Genomic DNA, 17,085 nt, shown 5'->3' on the forward strand with positions numbered 1-17,085 from the left:
GAATTTAAAGAACTTAGTAAACTGATGAACAGAATAGATCCAGAGACACAGAAACATGGAACAGACTGACAAATCTCAGATGGAAGGCAGGTAGGTAAGGAGAGATTAACCTAAAAACTTATATGCATATATGCATAACACATGGACACTGACAATAGTGTGGTGAATGCCTAGGGGGAGGGGTACAAGGTCGAGGGGGATCAATGCAGGGGAAAAGGGGACATTTGTAATACTTTCAACAAAGAGAAATTTAAAAAATAAAAATAAAATTTTACCTGGAAAAAAAATAAACCCTTTTTTCCCTTTCCACATATATTACATTTATATTCAAGAATAATAAAGGAAATAATTTTGAGAACAACCTTCTTAAGATTGAGTGTTATATCTCCTGCTCTGTTTCAATTCTTGTGGTGCTTTAGTTAAGAGTTTACTGTTCTAAACTGTAGACTCATAATGGGTTTATGTCCCCATGTTACATTATTTCAAAAATCAAAGAAATTTATAGCTTGAAGAATTCAATGAATTTAAGAATCTTATTAAAAGTATGCTAATTTTCTCTTTGAAACTATTAAGGCTTAAGTACAAAGTGTATTGGATTTAGAGAGAAGTGGACATGGGTTCAAATCCTGACTTTCCTACAAAACAGTTTTGTGAATTTTTAGAAATTTAATATTTTCAGATTATTTAAAAGGTGGTAAAAATACTTCAGTTTTAAGATAGATGTGAAGATAAACATGAAAAAAAAATTTTAAGTTTCTAGCATAGCGCCTGGCATACATTAAGTACCCACAAATATTGATTCCTTCATTTTATTCTTTTCTTTCTTTCATAATAGCTCCTGTTTTCCTGTCTTAAATAAATTTTAACTCTTAATGGCATTTGTTCAAGCAAATTATTTATGTTGATTTTTTCAACATATATCAAAAATATAATAGCAAACTACAAGCAAAATATAATAAATGCATATCTGATTCATTTCATTGTACCTGCCATTTCTCAAAAAAGAATGCAGTGTGCTAGATAAAGCTATCAAGGCATATTTTTAAATTAATGTTTTAATTAACATTTCTGATTTTAAATGTAAAATCGTGTTCATGTGTCATCTGTTACCTCTCAATGATTCTATGACGCTGCTGTATTTCAAATATAATGTTGTTTTTAAAGGAGACAAAACATACACTAATATTAATGGGATATAATTTACGGTTTAATTTAAAAAGCAGATCAAGTACTGAAACTATTATCTTTCATATCCTACTTAAGTAAAACTGAACTTTCAGAAGGATCATTAGATATTTTAAAAATTTAAATAGATAATTTACCAAACCATTCCTAGAATAATGTAGTTTTAAATTGATATATTTTCAATGCATGTCTTCAATTTTAATTTTCACAGATGAATGACATATTTCCCTAAATTCATTTTCATCATAGAGTTACTTAGCAGTACTAATGTTCTCAGAGACCAGGACTATATTTATGCAGATTAAAAAGATATATTCATGATATTATATCCCTGATCAAAATATTCCCAAATCTCTTCAAATATTGAGGTCTCAATGCACTGATATTTACATTATTAAGTACTGAACAAATGTGTGCATATCCTTTTGTTCCAAGATATGAGTGAGTTAGAAAAGGCAGATTATTTCAGTTTTCAGCTGCTAAATGTAATGTTGATAATCTGAATTGCAACCACTTATCCTGGCAGTTAAACTACAGTTATAAAGATATGACAATACTTTTAACGATATATTTGTAAAGTATTTTTTAATTCTGTAGGGTTCATCACTAAACATCCTAAGGGCTATCATTATACTTTGATAAACACTTAATAATTTTAATAACAGGGTTTAAAAGTTTAAAACATATGTATTAAACAAGATATTCAAATTTCTCCTAATCAGAAAGAATAAAAGCAATGTTTCTGGTGTTTCTTATTTATATAAAGTGTGAATTAATTAAGGTTATCTTATATGGAAAATTATTTGGTCTCTTACTATTTTAATAACCAAAATGGACATAAAATTCTTAGAGGACTTTAATTTTCTCACAGTTTTCTCTGTGCATTTTTGTCTTGACTTCCAAGAATAACTTCAACAGAGAAATAAACAACATGAAAATGGCAAAATTTTGAAGGTTATACATAACGGAAATGTGTTCCACCCCTTACAAACTTTTGAGAATGACCATTAAGCAAGTAAATTTAAAGTTATCTTACTTTTCAAGATAAAAGATTTTTTAGAAACATTGTTAATGTTTGACGGTTTTACTAAAGAAACAAGTTTCTTGTATTTGTGGAGCTTATATACTTTACACTTTGACGAATGCCCATGTTCAAGTTTTTACTTAAGAAGAAGAAATTTTCTATATTTGCAATTACACATCTCCTCACTATGCCTTATTTTAACTATTTAAACATATATATTTATTCATTCAATGACTATTAAGCACCTTTTATGGATCAATCTCTTCGACCTGTTAGTATTTTTCTTTGTGTATCACTTTCTTGGCATAAATCTGTGAACTCTTCACTCCAACTACCACAAGCTTAGCAGAGAGGAGCTTTCTCTCTCCCTCTTTTCATCTGTACCATGCTTTATTAATTGAAGACATTTTCATACATTACTTTGATAAAGTCCATTGAATGTCTACTGATGCGATGATTTACATTAACTGCTTTAATTCATATAGTTTTTAAGTGTTTCTTTACCATCTTATTAAAATTTGACTCTAATATCTGAAGTACTAGTTATCCCTATATCTTATTGATTTTTCCCTTAAATACTTAAGGGAGGCAGGAAGTGTTTCCTCATCTACTGTCCAGGTAAATAGAACTAGGTATTACAAATATTACAAACATAAAATTAAATAAAACCATACTACTATGATGACAATTGGAATGTTTTAAAATATCCACGCACTCATACTCTCACTGTCTAATTCAAAGGTTTACTTTTTAAAAAAAAAAATCTACATAACCCATGGACACAAACATTGGTGTGGGGAAAGCCTGGGGGTGGGATGGATGCAGGGTGGAGGGGATCCATTCAATGGGGATAAAAAGGGGACATCTGTAATATTTTCAACAATAAAGATAAAGAAACTTTTAAAAAAAAATTAATTCTAGTTAACCTTTTTCTTAAGCAATTTGTAATTTGTAATATGATAGGAAAGTTAAAAAAGATAGACCTGAATTTTTTTTTTTTTTAGTTTTACAAGTGCTCTAAATTTATTTTTAATAAAACAATTAAATCTTGCTTTTGCCTCCTCTCACTCACTTTATAATTGGGTAAGGTCCCCTAAGAAACCCTGTGAACAGGGATACAACATAGTGGATACAATGTAGTGGGTACAGACAAGATAAGAGCTCCCTTTCTCACTCTCAAATTCTCTATTCCCTTTCAGTATTCTCTAGTAACAAAAGGCAGCTGAGTTCACAGCTGAAACAAGTTGTGCTGTGAATCCCAGTGATTTACCCAAGTAGTAAACAGTCATTGGGATTTCAGTTGCCAAGCTTCCTAGGAATCCCTAGCCTGGGTCCAGCAACAGGCATAAAAGTGTTTCTGTTTCTTGACAGAATAAAAATGATTCCGAGTGTAACTGATCGATCGACAGGATATTGAGAACTATCCTTTCTTCATTTCCCCAGTTTAGGTACCCAGAGTGGCTAGATAGGGCTCACTTATATATATTCCCAGTGGCCACCAAAATCTCTCATTTCTCCCAATGCATAACAGGCTAAAAAAACAGCTTTCCTCCCCAGCACCGCGGTGTGGCTACAGCTGCTTTGTTTACCTTATAAGTCACACCGGGGGTTCATTCCTAGCCCTCTCTCCTGCTTTAAAGCCGGGTGTGGTGAGAGGCTGAGAAGCATCCCCTAACTCCAGCTCACCACGAGTCAACCACAGAAAGCTTCACAAATCCGGTGGAGCCTTAAAGAGAAACCATGCATCCGGGAGCCTTTTGAACTCCTAATCCCCCAAGGATGTCAGTCCGCCTCCCAGGAGGGATCCGGCTTCCCAGGCAGCTTGAGAAATTTAACCGAGATCCTAGAAAGGAGGCGAGGTGCAGCTCTGGTCAAACGGGACTGTGTGAGGCGACACCCTATTTACCTGTAAAGTTGCAATCTTCTGGCTGAAGATGGATCGGTCCAAGGGCTGGCGCCACGGCAAATTCTAATGGAATTTCCTTAGTCTCTGCGGAGTTTCAAAGCATTCCAAGGAAGACGCATGAAGCTGGAGCCCACGCAGCTGGCACCAATCTGGGCGAAGAGAGGATGCTCCCAGAGCTACGCCTTGGGAGGCGGGGGAGGGGTGGCTCTGGAGGGGGAGGTGAGCACCAAGGGAGGAGAACTCGCCCACCCCCGCCCCCACGGATCCCTCAGGACAAAGTTAGCTTTCCCACAGATGACAACAGATGAGCAGAGGAAGGAACCCCGCCCTCGGTGCCGGCTGGCAGGCTGACTCCGTGTCCTCGCAGACTCGTCTCAGAAGGAACAACCTCTGAAGATGCGCGTCCCACGCACGGCACTGTGTGGCAGTGGAGGACACCAGCTCACTGGCAAAAGCTGACGCTTGGTTCCCAGTCTGCTGCTCCGGAATAGTCCAGGGGCATCAGCCAGTTTGGCAGGCGAGCTCACCACGGGCCAGTCTTCATCAAGGCCAGTTGGTGGCCAGAACTCATCCAGTTTTCCCGGAAGCAAGCCACACCCCCAGGTTTAGGCAACCTCTGCTTAGATGTCGGACTTCAGCTCCTGCCTGAACTCAGCTTCTGTAGCCCTGCTCCCACCCCAGTAAACAAGCATCCGGGAGGCAGGCCTCCCGACTTGAAAAAGTAAGCTCACCCCCACTGGCAACTCAAAGCTTCTCCCACCCTGGCTCCTCTGGGCTCTGCACCCTCCCCCATTCCTCAAGGTGTCAGACTTCCCCTGCAAGAGAAGGATTATTTAGCTTGCCACTAGAGTCAACAATGGAGACAGTCGCAATGAACAAATGAGGCACAGTGTTCCTCCCACCCCCGCCCAGCTTGGCCTTTTCAACAGGCACAGGAAATCAGTAAGTTTCCAAATATTAAATTATTAAAATACCAGCCTATGAATAGAGGTTCAGTGACTTCAAGTGTGTGTGGTGTGGTGTGTGTGTGTGTGTGTGTGTGTGTGTGTGTGTGTGTGTGTGTGTGCTGCTCCAATAGCTACTGAAATTTCAGGATAAAAGTGATCTCCTGGCCAATCTCTGGTATTCACACATTAAAACAAGATTCAAGCTCAGAGAAGTAAAGCTATATAATAGCAAAGCTGGCGCTAATTTACTTGCTGTAACTGCAATGCTGTGATTCCCAGCTTGTCACTCACAGAGGCTTGGTTGGTGTAGATCCTATGGCTTGAAAGACCATTGTAAAATCGAGGATGGTGGCCATGTGTAATCTGAGCTAGCAAATATCCCGTTAAACAACTTTTGGTTTCTACTTGATTTTATTTTCCTAAAGCCATGGGGTGCTGTTAGTTGCCAATGGCATCTGAGCATATGCCTGCTCCAGGTTCCTGCTTGTGCAACAGATTAGTGGCAACCCTTTCTGCTCCTGTCAGCCAAGTGTCGTTACACCTTCTGGGAGTCAGGAGCTGGGTCCAAGGAGGACAAATTTCTTCCCAAAGAATATTACCCCAAGGGAGTCAAGGGAGGTGCAAGCTGCACCCACATACAACTTCTATTAATTGATTTCTTTCTTGGTTATCTTTTTTCCCTCTCCTTAGTTCACATGAGTCAAGGGTTTGTTTGTTTTTTTAATATTTACATGAATAAAGAGGGTATCATTAGAGAATACTGGTGTGATGTGCATGCTGCTTTTTTCCCCCTCTTAAATCACTTTCCTTACTTTCTAAATTTCTCTTTCCCTCTAGCAGACAGCTTTTCTCATGGGTTTATCTCAAGCCCAGCTTTGACCTGGGTTCTAAATTTCCAAGAGCACTACCTCTAGATCATCTTATCCAAAATATTGAAGAACACTGAAGCAAAACTGGTTCCTATAATATCTCTCCATAAAACAACCAAAAAGAGAAAAACAAGTTTTCCTTTCTTTCACCGAATCTCTTTTTTCTCTTCACCACAAAAGTACATTAACATCTCTAAACAGTTTTTAAATTTTCTTAATGTTAAACAATGGCTTTTATAAAATATGCAAGAACACACCTATCTGTAGACATAGTAATGAACTTTATAACACATGTAAGTCAACTTTCTAACAAGGGTGGAGGGACAATATATATGAAAATCTATTGTATGCAATGCAACTATATTTTTGTATTTTTTCATTAAATAATATTCCCATTAATCATCAGTAATTGAAATGTTTTAATGCCTAAGAAACAAAAGTGAGGCTAACATTTATTGATGTAATGTTTTGTCTCACCCCGATAAACAATATTCTACATATTCTGAGTGTGTCTTTAAAAATAAGCCTCTAATAAAATTTCACATACTGAGATCCTTATATGTCTTTATAATACATTTTAAAATACATTCAGAAGACAGTGCAACAGTGACAAAACATACCCATTGATTAGAGATTAAGAGCTTTACTTTTTGCAACCTTAGCATCTGTACCAAATTATATATGCCTTCCTGCCTCTTTGAGGATATGTTCTTTATAATAAATGCCATCTCTGTCATGATATTGGTGAGAGGCATTTTTGCCTATTTCCCTAATTTGTTATTTTCCCCATAAGAAATATGCCTGTGAATCTATAATAAATACAAAATGGAAAGGAACAGTGAGGGTAACCCTCTGAGTAAACTATGTTTCCATGGGAAGAAGAATGTTCTATTGAACAGTGAGGTGCATTTTCAAAAGTTTTGTGTAATTATTGATTGCTAACCTCGTGCCACCTACTAAAGTGATTAGCAATTTCAAGAAAGTTATTTGAAATATATTTTAAAACACAGTGAACTGCATATACTACTGCCATTAGCAGTAGAAGGAAGAAGGCTTGTTTTTGTTTATAATTTTTAAATACAAATTTGATATTATTTCACAAATCTGCATTCCACTTAAAATGCAATTCACTAAAGTCAAAGTAATGTACAGTAAAATGCTATATGCTGAGTGGAAATTTCTTCAGCACCTTAATCAGAAAAACAAAAAAACACTCTTGTTTTGAAATTAGCAAGAGTCAAGTAACCCAAGAAATGGTAGCAGTAAGATCATTCTCTCTAATGCTTATTCATGGCTAAAATATATCATGAAACTGAAATTACTGCTGTTTTAGGAACTCAGCTTTCAACCTATTTCTAAATATTACTTTCACTTAGAAGCTGATAGGTAGTATGTGGAGTACTTCCTGACTTAGAGACAATCAAAGATAAAGATATTGAGAAAATTAAATTTTGCACATGTATCACTATTAGAATTTTATGTGACAGAAATACTCTATATGTGATGTTGCCATCACCAAATACATGATAATGACTTTTTCTTATCTTAGGTAAATTTGGGAAATAGGTTAGCATTGTCTTTGAGACCCATGTGACCTATGTTCTACTTATTGACCAGAACTTTCCCTTATTCTAAACAAAGGCTCACTGATGGTCCCTCCCTTACTGAAGGGCTAGGCCCTGCTCAGCTTCCCCTGCAGACAGCAGCCCTTGCTCCAGATTTTTGCATGCCTGATTTGCCATCAGTTGTGACTATTTGATCTAATTTGCATGGATCATGCCACCAACAAAGTTTTTGGCCTGACTTTGTAAAAAATTTAATATTTTCAAAGTTACCAAGTTTTCTTTAAAAACATTTAAATAAATCACTATATGTTTCTATGAAATACTTAAATATTTCTCATCTTGCAAATGTGATTAGTTTTTATAATATTATTTCATATGGTTAGATTTTCTTGAGAGCCTTTGTACACACTAGTCTTTACTAAAATATATGTACTCAGAATAGATTCTTAGAAATAGAGCTACTGCATCAAAATGAGAGACTGATTTAAAACTCATGATATATTATACATATTTTACCGAGCCCTTATAACATGGGATATACATAGTTTTCTTTTCCCTTTTCTTTTTTATATTTTTTCTAACTTCTTATTTTAAAAAACTGTCATCTCAATGTAATAAGTTGTATTGCCCTTTGTGACAGTATGGTTGAACCTGGGAATTATTATGCTAAATGAGATAAGCCAGTCAGAGAAAGACAAATACCATATCATCTTACTTATATGTGGAATCTACTGAACAAAATAAACTGACAAACAAAATAGAACCAGGTACACTGATACATGGAACAGACTGACAGATCTCAGAGGGGAGGGGAGTGGGGGTCACTGGATAAAAGAAGGTAGCAAGATTAGTCAAAGAACGTATATGCATAGCCTGGACACAGGCAATAGTATGGTTAAGGCCAGGGGAGTGGGGGGGTGTGGAGGTGGACAAAGGGGGAAAATGGAGGACATCTGTAATAGTATCAGCAATAAAAAAAAGAAAAAATTTGAAATATTATATTTTATGCTTTGCTAGTTTACTTTTTTGTGAGTTATATATACCTTTCCAATACTTATAGGGGTTTTGGTGCCTTTTTCCCCCATTTGATTCATAATATGTCTTAATATTAAGAACATTAATTCTCACCATATTTATAGCAGATATTGCTCATTTTATTTACTGTTAAAATTTTAGATGACATTATTTGTTTTTAAAAAGGTTTAATTCTGTTTTAAGATTTTATTAAGTTTATTGGGATGACATTGGTTAATAAAATTATATAGGTTTTAAGTACTGTATACAATTTTGTAATATATCATCTTTATATTGCATTGTGTGTTCACTACCCAAAGTCAAATATCCTTCTGCAAACATATATTTGATCTGCTTTAACCTTGTCTACCTTCCCTCACCCCACTTCTCTCTGGCTACTACCACACTCTTATCTGTGTCTATGAGTTTTTATTTGTTTGTCTTCTTTGTTCATTTGTTGCTTTTAGTTTATATCCCACATATGAGTGAAATCATATCGTTCTTGACTTTACCCTTTGACTGACTCCATGTAGCATATTTTCAAGATCCATCCATGTTGTCTCAAATGGCAGTATTTCTTTTCTTATAGCTGAATTGTATTCCATTGTATATATGTACCACATCTTCTTTATCCAATCATCTCTTGAAGGATAATTTAGTTGCTTTCATGTCTTCACCACCATGAATAATGCTGCAGTGAACATAAGGGTAAATATATCTTTGTGAATAAATGTTTTCAAATATTTTGGGTAGATACCCAGAAGAGGAGTTGCTGAGTCGTATGGTAATTCTTTCCTTAGTTTTTTTAGGAGCTTCCATACTGTTTTCCACAGTAGCTGTACCAGTCTACATTCCCGCCAGCAGTGAATGAGGGTTCCTTTTTCTCCGCTGCCTCTCTAACACTTGTTATTACCTATCTTGTTGATAATAATTCTAACAGGTGTGAGGTGGTGTCTCATTGTAGTTTTGACTTGCATTTCCCTAAAAGCTAATGAAGTTGAAAATCTTTTCATATATCTGTTGAGCATTTATATGTCACCTTGGGCAACGTGTCTGTTCAAATCCTCTGCCCATTCTTTTAATTGGATTGTTTGGTATTTTGCTGTTGAATTGTATGAGTTGTATGAGTTTTTATTATGGATATTAACTCTTTGTCGGAGCTGTTTGTAAATGTCTTCTCCCATTCAGCTGGTTGCTTTTTGTTTTGTTGATAGTTTCTTTTGCTGTGCAGAAGCTTTTTATTTTGATATAGTCCCATTCATTTATTTTTGCTTTTACTACCCTGTCTTTGATGTCAAATTCATAAAGTTCTCTCTAAGACCAAGGTCCATAAGTTTAGTACTATGTTTTCTTCTATGTATTTTATTGATTTAATCTTATACTTAGGTCTTTAATCCATTTTGAGTTAATTTTTGTATATGGGAGGAAATAGCAGTATAGTTTCATTCTTTTGCATGGGGCTTTCCAATTTTCCCAGCACCATCTATTGTATGTTTTGGCTCCTTTGTCAAAAATTATTTGCCTGCATATATGTGAGTTTATTTCTGGACTGTCAATTCTGTTCTATTGGTCTGTGTGTCTCTTTTTCTCCTAATACCATACTGTGTTGCTGTTGTTTTGTTTTGTTTTGTTTTGTTTTATTATTTATTTATTTATTTATTATTTATTTAATTTAAAATTTTTATTTTTGTTTAAAATATTACAATGTCCCTTTTTCTCCCCAATTACCCGTTCCACCCTGTCCCACCCCCCTCCCCAGTCCCTCTCCCCACCATTGTCCGTGTCCTTGGGTTATGTACATATGCATATAAATTCTTTGGTTACTTTCTCCCCCTCCACCTACCCACCCTCCTTCATCCCTCTGACATTTGTCAGTCTCATCCATGCTTCCATATCATTGAATCTATTCTGTTCATCAGTTTATTAAGTTCTTTAGATTCCACGTATAAGCGAGATCATGTGATGTTTGTCTTTCTCTGCCTGGCTTATTTCACTTAGCATAATTTTCTCCAGGTCCATCCATACTGTCCCAAAGGGTACGAGATTCTTCTTCTTTACAGCTGCGTAGTATTCCACAGTGTATATATCCCACAGCTTTTTTATCCACTCATCTACTGATGGGCACTTGGGCTGTTTCCACATCTTAGCCATTGTAAACTGTGCTGCTATGAACATCGGGGTACATATATTCTTTCTGATTAGTGTTTCAGGATTCTTAGGATACATTCCTAGAATACCACGATGTTTTGATTATTGTAGCTTTGTTGTATAATTTGAAGTCAGGGAGGGTGATATCTTCAGCTTTTTTTCCACTCAGAATTGCTTTGGCTATTTGGGGTCTTTTGTGGTTCCTTATAAATCTGATGATTTTTTGCTTCTATTTATCTAAAAAATGTCATTGGTATTTTTATGGAGATTGCATTGAATCTGTATATTGCTTTGGGTAATATATCCATTTTAGCTATGTTGATTATTCTAATCCATGAACACAGAATTTCTTTTTTTCTTTTTTAAGACCCTGAATAGCCCGGCTGGTTTGGCTCAGTGGTTGAGTGTCAGTGTTGACCCATGAACCAAGAAGTCACAGATTTGATTCCTGGTCAGGCAGGCTCGATCCCCAGTAGGGCGCATGCTGGAGGCAGCTGACTGATGTTTCTCTCTCATCTATGTTTCTATATCTCTATCCCTCTCTCTTCCTCTCTCTCTAAACATCCATAAAAACATTTTTTTAAAAAGATCCCTAATAGTTTCAGCAATCTTTTTTTTCTTTTTTATCCTCACCAAGGACATGATTTTTTAATAATGGATTTTAAAGAGAGAGGAAGGGCAGGTGAGAGAGAGACAGAGAAAAAAACATTGATGTGAGAAACATCCTTCCTGCATGGGACCCAACTAGGGATTGAACACACAACCTGGGCACGTGCCCCAACCAGGAATCAAGCATGGGATGTTGCTCCAACCGAGCCACTAGGCCAGGACTTCAATTTATTTTAATAGTGTCCTTTAGTTTTCAGTGCATAGATTGTTCACATTCTTCATTAAGTTTATTCCTAGGTGTTTTATTCTTTTACTTGTAATTACAAGAGAAATTTTTTTCCCACTACTTTTCCTGAAATTTTATTGTTGGTATATAGGAATACAAAGGATTTTTGTTCATTGTTTTAATATCCTGCAACTTTCCTGTATTCATTTATTGTTTCTAATAGTTTTTTGGTGGAGTATTTAGTTTTTTTTATGTAAAGAATCATGTCATCTGCAAAAAGTGACACTTTTACTTCCTCCTTCCCAATTTGGATGCCTTTTATTTCATTTTCTTGCCTGATTGCTCTAGCTAGGACTTCCAGTACTATGTTGAATAAGAGGGTGAGTGTGCACTTGCTTGTCTTGTTCATGATCTTAGAGAAAAAGCTTTCAGTTTTTCACCACTGAGTAAGATATTAGCTGAGGGAATGTCATATATTGCATTTATTATGTACAAGTACTTCCCTTTTATATCCATTTTATTGGGTTTTTCTTAATCATAAATGGATGTTTTATCTGATCAAATGCCTTATCTGCATTTATTGATATGATCATATTATTTTTATTCTTTATTTTGTTACTCTGGTATATTACATTGGTCAATTTGCCTATGTTGAGTCATCCTTGCAGCCCTGGAATGAACCTCACTTGATTATGATGTATTTTTAAAAATTTATTGCTGTATTCGATATGCTAGTATTTTGTTTAGGAGTTTTGTAACTGTATTCATCAGAGATATTGGTCTGTAGGGGTGTGGGGGGGGGGGCATGTTATCCTTGACAGATTTTGGTAACAAGATAATGCTGGCCTTATAAAATGAGTTAGGAAGTATTGCCCCTTCTTCAATTTTTTGGAAGATTTTGAGAAGGATAGGTATTAAATCTTCTTTGAATATTTGGTAGAATTCACTAGAGAAGCCATCCAGTACTGGACTTTTACTTTTGGGGAAGTTTTTGATGATTGTTTCAATTTTCATATTGTTGATTGGTTTATTTACAGTTTTCAGTTCCTCATGATTCAGTCTGGGATGGTTATATGTTTCCAGGATCTTATCCATTTGACGGCATGTAGACTTTCATAGTATTCTTGTATAGTCTTTTGTATTTCTATGGTGTCTGTTGTAACTTCTCTTTTATTTCCAATTTTGTTGATTTGAGACTTTCCTCGTTTTCCTTAGTGAGTCTATCCAGAAGCTTGTCAATTTTATTAATCTTTTCAAATAACCAGCTCTTCATTGAATTAATTTTTTCTATGGTCTTTTTGTTCTCAACTTTATTTAATTCTCTAATTTTTATTTTTTTATTTCTTCTGGTGACTTTGAACTTCACTTGTTCTTCTTTCTAGTTTATATATATATATATATGTATAATATTTTTTATTGATTTCAGAGAGAGGAAGGTAGAGAGAGAAAGAGATAGAAACATCAATGATGAGAGAGAGTCATTGATCAGCTGCCTCCTGCATACCCTCTGCTGAGGATCGAGCCTGCAACCTGGGCATGTGCCCTGATGGGGAATTGAACTGCAATCTCCTGGACCATAGGTTGATGCTCAACCACTGAGCCGTGGCCAGCTGAGCCTGTTTTCTAGCTCCTTAAGATTTAATGTTAGGTTATTTATTTGGGATTATTCCTATTTCTTGAAATAGCCCTGTGATGATATAAACTTTCCTCTTATTCTTTTGCTGTATCCCAAATGTTTTGATATGTCACATTGTCATTCTCATTGACTTTATGTATCTTTTGATATTTCCTTTTATTTCTTTTATGGACCCAGTCATCCTTTAATAGCATGTTGTTTAATCTCTACATATTTGTGATTTGTCCCTCTTTCTTTTTTCAGTTGATTTCTAATTTCAAACTGGTTGGAGAATACGCTTGTTATGATTTCAATCTTCCTAAATTTGTTGAAGCTAATTTTGTGTCCCAACATATAGTCTACCCTTAAGAATGTTTCATGTGTACTGGAAAATAACGTATAATCTGGTGTTCTTAGGTAAAAGACTGTAAATGTTGATTTTTGTCCATTTGGTCTAATGTGTAATTTAAAGCCAACATTTTCTTCTATTTGGATCAGCTATTTACAGTTCTCAATGGTGTATATAAGTCCCCTTCTATAATTGTGTTTTTGTCCATTTTTCCCTTTAGTTCTGTTAGTGTTTTTTTATTTACTTTGGTACACCCTGGTTGGATGCATATATATTAATAAATAGTAAGCCTTCTTCCTGTATTGTCCCTTTATTATTATAAAAATGCCCATCTTTGTCTCTTGTTATCTGTTTTGTCTTGAAATTTATCTTGTCACATCAAGTATGGTTACACAGATCTTCTCTGGATGCCATTTGTTTGGAGTATCATTTTCTACCCTTTCACTATGAGTCCTTTCTCCCAAGACACCCTGTGAGCTCCAGGCTGCTTCCATGGCATCTGTCTCTGTTCTTCCTCCTTCATTACTCCCATTTGCTCGGATTCACCCACCTTTGGATATTTCAATGAACAGATCTCTCAGACACATTTGTGTGCTGGGCAGGAAATCCTTTGTTGAATTATAGCTGTGAAACTTGTAACTTTAATAGGAGAGGCCAGGGAAACTTCTCAGGCTGCCATGCTTATGATATCATACTAGGTTTAATTTTTGTATACTTTAAACTACCACATTTTCCTGCATGATTTCTATTAGAACTAGAATATTCCTGAAGCCTTTTTTCTCCCATGTTGATTAATTTTTTTCAAGTATTTTTTTAATAATTTCATTTTTATGCAATTTTTTAGTCATAAATTTTATGAACTCTAGAATCATGGTGCCTATGTCTAAAATCCCAGTCTCATCATTTATTCAACAAATATTTATGGAGTCTCTATTGCATCTGAAGCACTGTGATAGGGATTAGTATACATCTGTGAACAAAACAGGTAAGTTCATGTCCTTGCAGGCCTTACACTTCAGGGAAGACAAACACATTTAATAGACATATTAAATTAATTAACTATAGACAATGTTAGAGAGTGACTAAAAGAATAGGGTATGGGGATTAGAAGTGCTGATGAGTCAGATGGTGATAGTGAATTGTAATTTTAGATAAGTTGTCAGGATAGACCTCATCTGAGCAAAACCTTGAAGGTTAGGGAGCTGGCCATGGGAATTAATTAGGGAAGCAGTGCTCCAGGTAGAGGAGTAATCTGATCTGATTTATGTTCTAAAGGATTATTCTGGCCTCTTTATTGAGAATAGAATGTAGGGAAGCAGCTTTGGAAGCAGGGATACCACTAAGGTGGCTATGGAATCAAACCAGGAAATACGGTATGAACCAACTCTCATTCATCAGAATTTCCAAAATGTTCGCATACAAGTTATAAGAATAAAGATGGCCATGAGAATTTTTGTTTGAGTAACTAGATAACTCTGAGTAAATAATCTCTGAGACAGAGATGAGAGAGGATGATAGAGCAGATGTTTTTAGGGAGAAGACTAGAAATTTGCTTCTGGAAGGTCATAATTTTTTATGAATTAGCCCCAAAATGTCATTTGTCTTATTCTCTAACCCTGCCCTCTGAGGAGTTGGTCATTTACTAATTACCACAGCTGGAAGCCTGTGTTGAACTGCTCCCCATTAGTTCTTAATGTCTAAATGGGTACAGCTAGTGAGAGCCATTATTGTGAGGATGTGATGAACTAATACCTATAACATGCTTGTAACAGCAATGAACACATATACATGCTCAATAATGTTGAATGCTGTTAGCATTATCAGTATCCATCAGTGAATGAGGCTCTGCTAGCCCAAATTGAATAATTGTTTACTACCCTACCCCCAGCCTTGTTGCTCCTTTACATCCAGTCCTGGCAAACTTCTCTCCCGAGAACACACTGCTTATCTCATCACTTCTGTTGTTTACAAGCAATCTGGAGACATTTCACAGCATATAACTTCACCTTTATTAACTATTCTGTTCCACAAATCCCTACTTTGTTATTTTCTGAAAGTTGCAATCTCTTTCTATATCTGGTGTGGAAATAAGTACCATTGGGGGACCTGAAAGAAACATTTGGCTGCTTCAATAAACAGAAGTAGTAGACTTGCAGAAAACCACTTTCCTAATCGATACTAAACTTATACTAATGTGCATAATGCATACTAATTTTGTAAAAGGAAGGAGATAATAAGAGATGGCTAAAAGGCTTTCTTCCTGATTTCAAGAGGACAGGTTTGCATAATTTTTAAAGGAAAACACTGGTGCAAAATAAATTTTGCTCTACAATCCATGTTCTATTATCTTTGAATTTAACGGAAATTCTTCCACATTCCCCAGTAATAGAGCAACATTTTTTTATCTCTACATAATATCAACATTGTAATGAAATCTCTTTTTTGGACATGAACTTGGGGAAAGTTAAGAAAAGTTATAAAAGGAATGCTAGCTAGGCACTATTTTAAGCTGGAGTATTTTACCTAATATTTAAAATCAGATTATTCTTAAAAAAGAAAAAAAAAAAGCTTAACATTATTGGTTAGATAACAGTTTTCCTCATCAATTTTTTTAAAAATATGTCTTTATTGATTTCAGAGAGAGGAAGGGAGAGGGAGAGAGAGAGAGAAACATCAATGATGAGAGAGTCATTGATCAGCTGCCTCCTCCACAACCCCCACTGGGGATTGAACCCACAACCCAGGCATGTGCCCTGACCAGGAATCAAACCATGATCTCCCAAACCATAGGTTGATGCTCACCCACTGAGCCACACTGCCCAGGCTCCTGATCAATGTTGTGTCTTGAATTATCTGTGTCTTCACTGTTTATTATAAGACATATATTTCTGAAAAAGTAAATAGATGTCAAATGAATAGAATTGCTCGTATCTACCTTCAATGGCAAATCAAATAATATTTCAAAAAATAATTCCTAAGTTATGGGTTATACTTAGTTGGGTTACAAAGGAACCCAATTAATTCTGCATGATCAGCCATCAATTGTTACTTAATTATTAAGAATACATCAACAGCCCTAGCCTGTTTTGTTCAGTGGTTAGAGCATCAGCCCACGGACTTAAGGGTCCCAGGTTCAGTTCTGGCCAAGGATGTGTACCTTGGTTGCAGGCTCAATCCCTGACCCCAGTTTGGGTGGGTATAGGAGGCAACCCCAGTTGATGTATCCTTCTCACATAAATGTTTCTCTTTCTCTCTCTCTCGTTTCCACTCTCTCTGAAAAGCAATGGAGAAAATATTCTCAGGTGAAGGTTAAAAAAAAATAATATATCAACTGATTCAAGATGGCAGTAGAGTAGTAGAGTAGGTGGAAGGTACACACGCTGCTTGACAGCACCAAACTAGAATTACAACTAAAATATAGAACAATTAACCTGAATAACCAACTGAAGACTAGCTGAATAGAAGTTTTATAACCAAGGACTTACAGAAGAAGCCACATTGAGACTGGTAGGAAGGGAAAAGATGCAAGAAAAGGACTGGCTCCACTCTCATGGGCAGCAGCTGAGATTCCAGAGTGATATCTCAGATTCAGAGGTTTTCTATGAGGAGCATAGGGTCTCAACCACAC

The 17,085-nt window shown here is 35.9% G+C and overlaps 1 protein-coding gene across 1 annotated transcript in view; it reads right to left on the minus strand.

The window, feature by feature from the left end:
- The window catches only part of TRPC4 (transient receptor potential cation channel subfamily C member 4), a 341,290-nt gene extending 336,541 nt beyond the window's left edge, over positions 1-4,749 (minus strand). Inside the window, exon 1 of the mRNA XM_016208908.2 lies at positions 4,116-4,749. The gene's annotated coding sequence lies outside the window, so the exon portion shown is untranslated. The remainder of the gene's footprint in view (positions 1-4,115) is intronic.
- Positions 4,750-17,085: the final 12,336 nt, after the last annotated feature.

This window comes from Miniopterus natalensis, chromosome 2 (genome assembly GCF_054644295.1).
Source record: "Miniopterus natalensis isolate mMinNat1 chromosome 2, mMinNat1.hap1, whole genome shotgun sequence".
In the NCBI taxonomy this organism is placed as follows: domain Eukaryota; kingdom Metazoa; phylum Chordata; class Mammalia; order Chiroptera; family Miniopteridae; genus Miniopterus; species Miniopterus natalensis.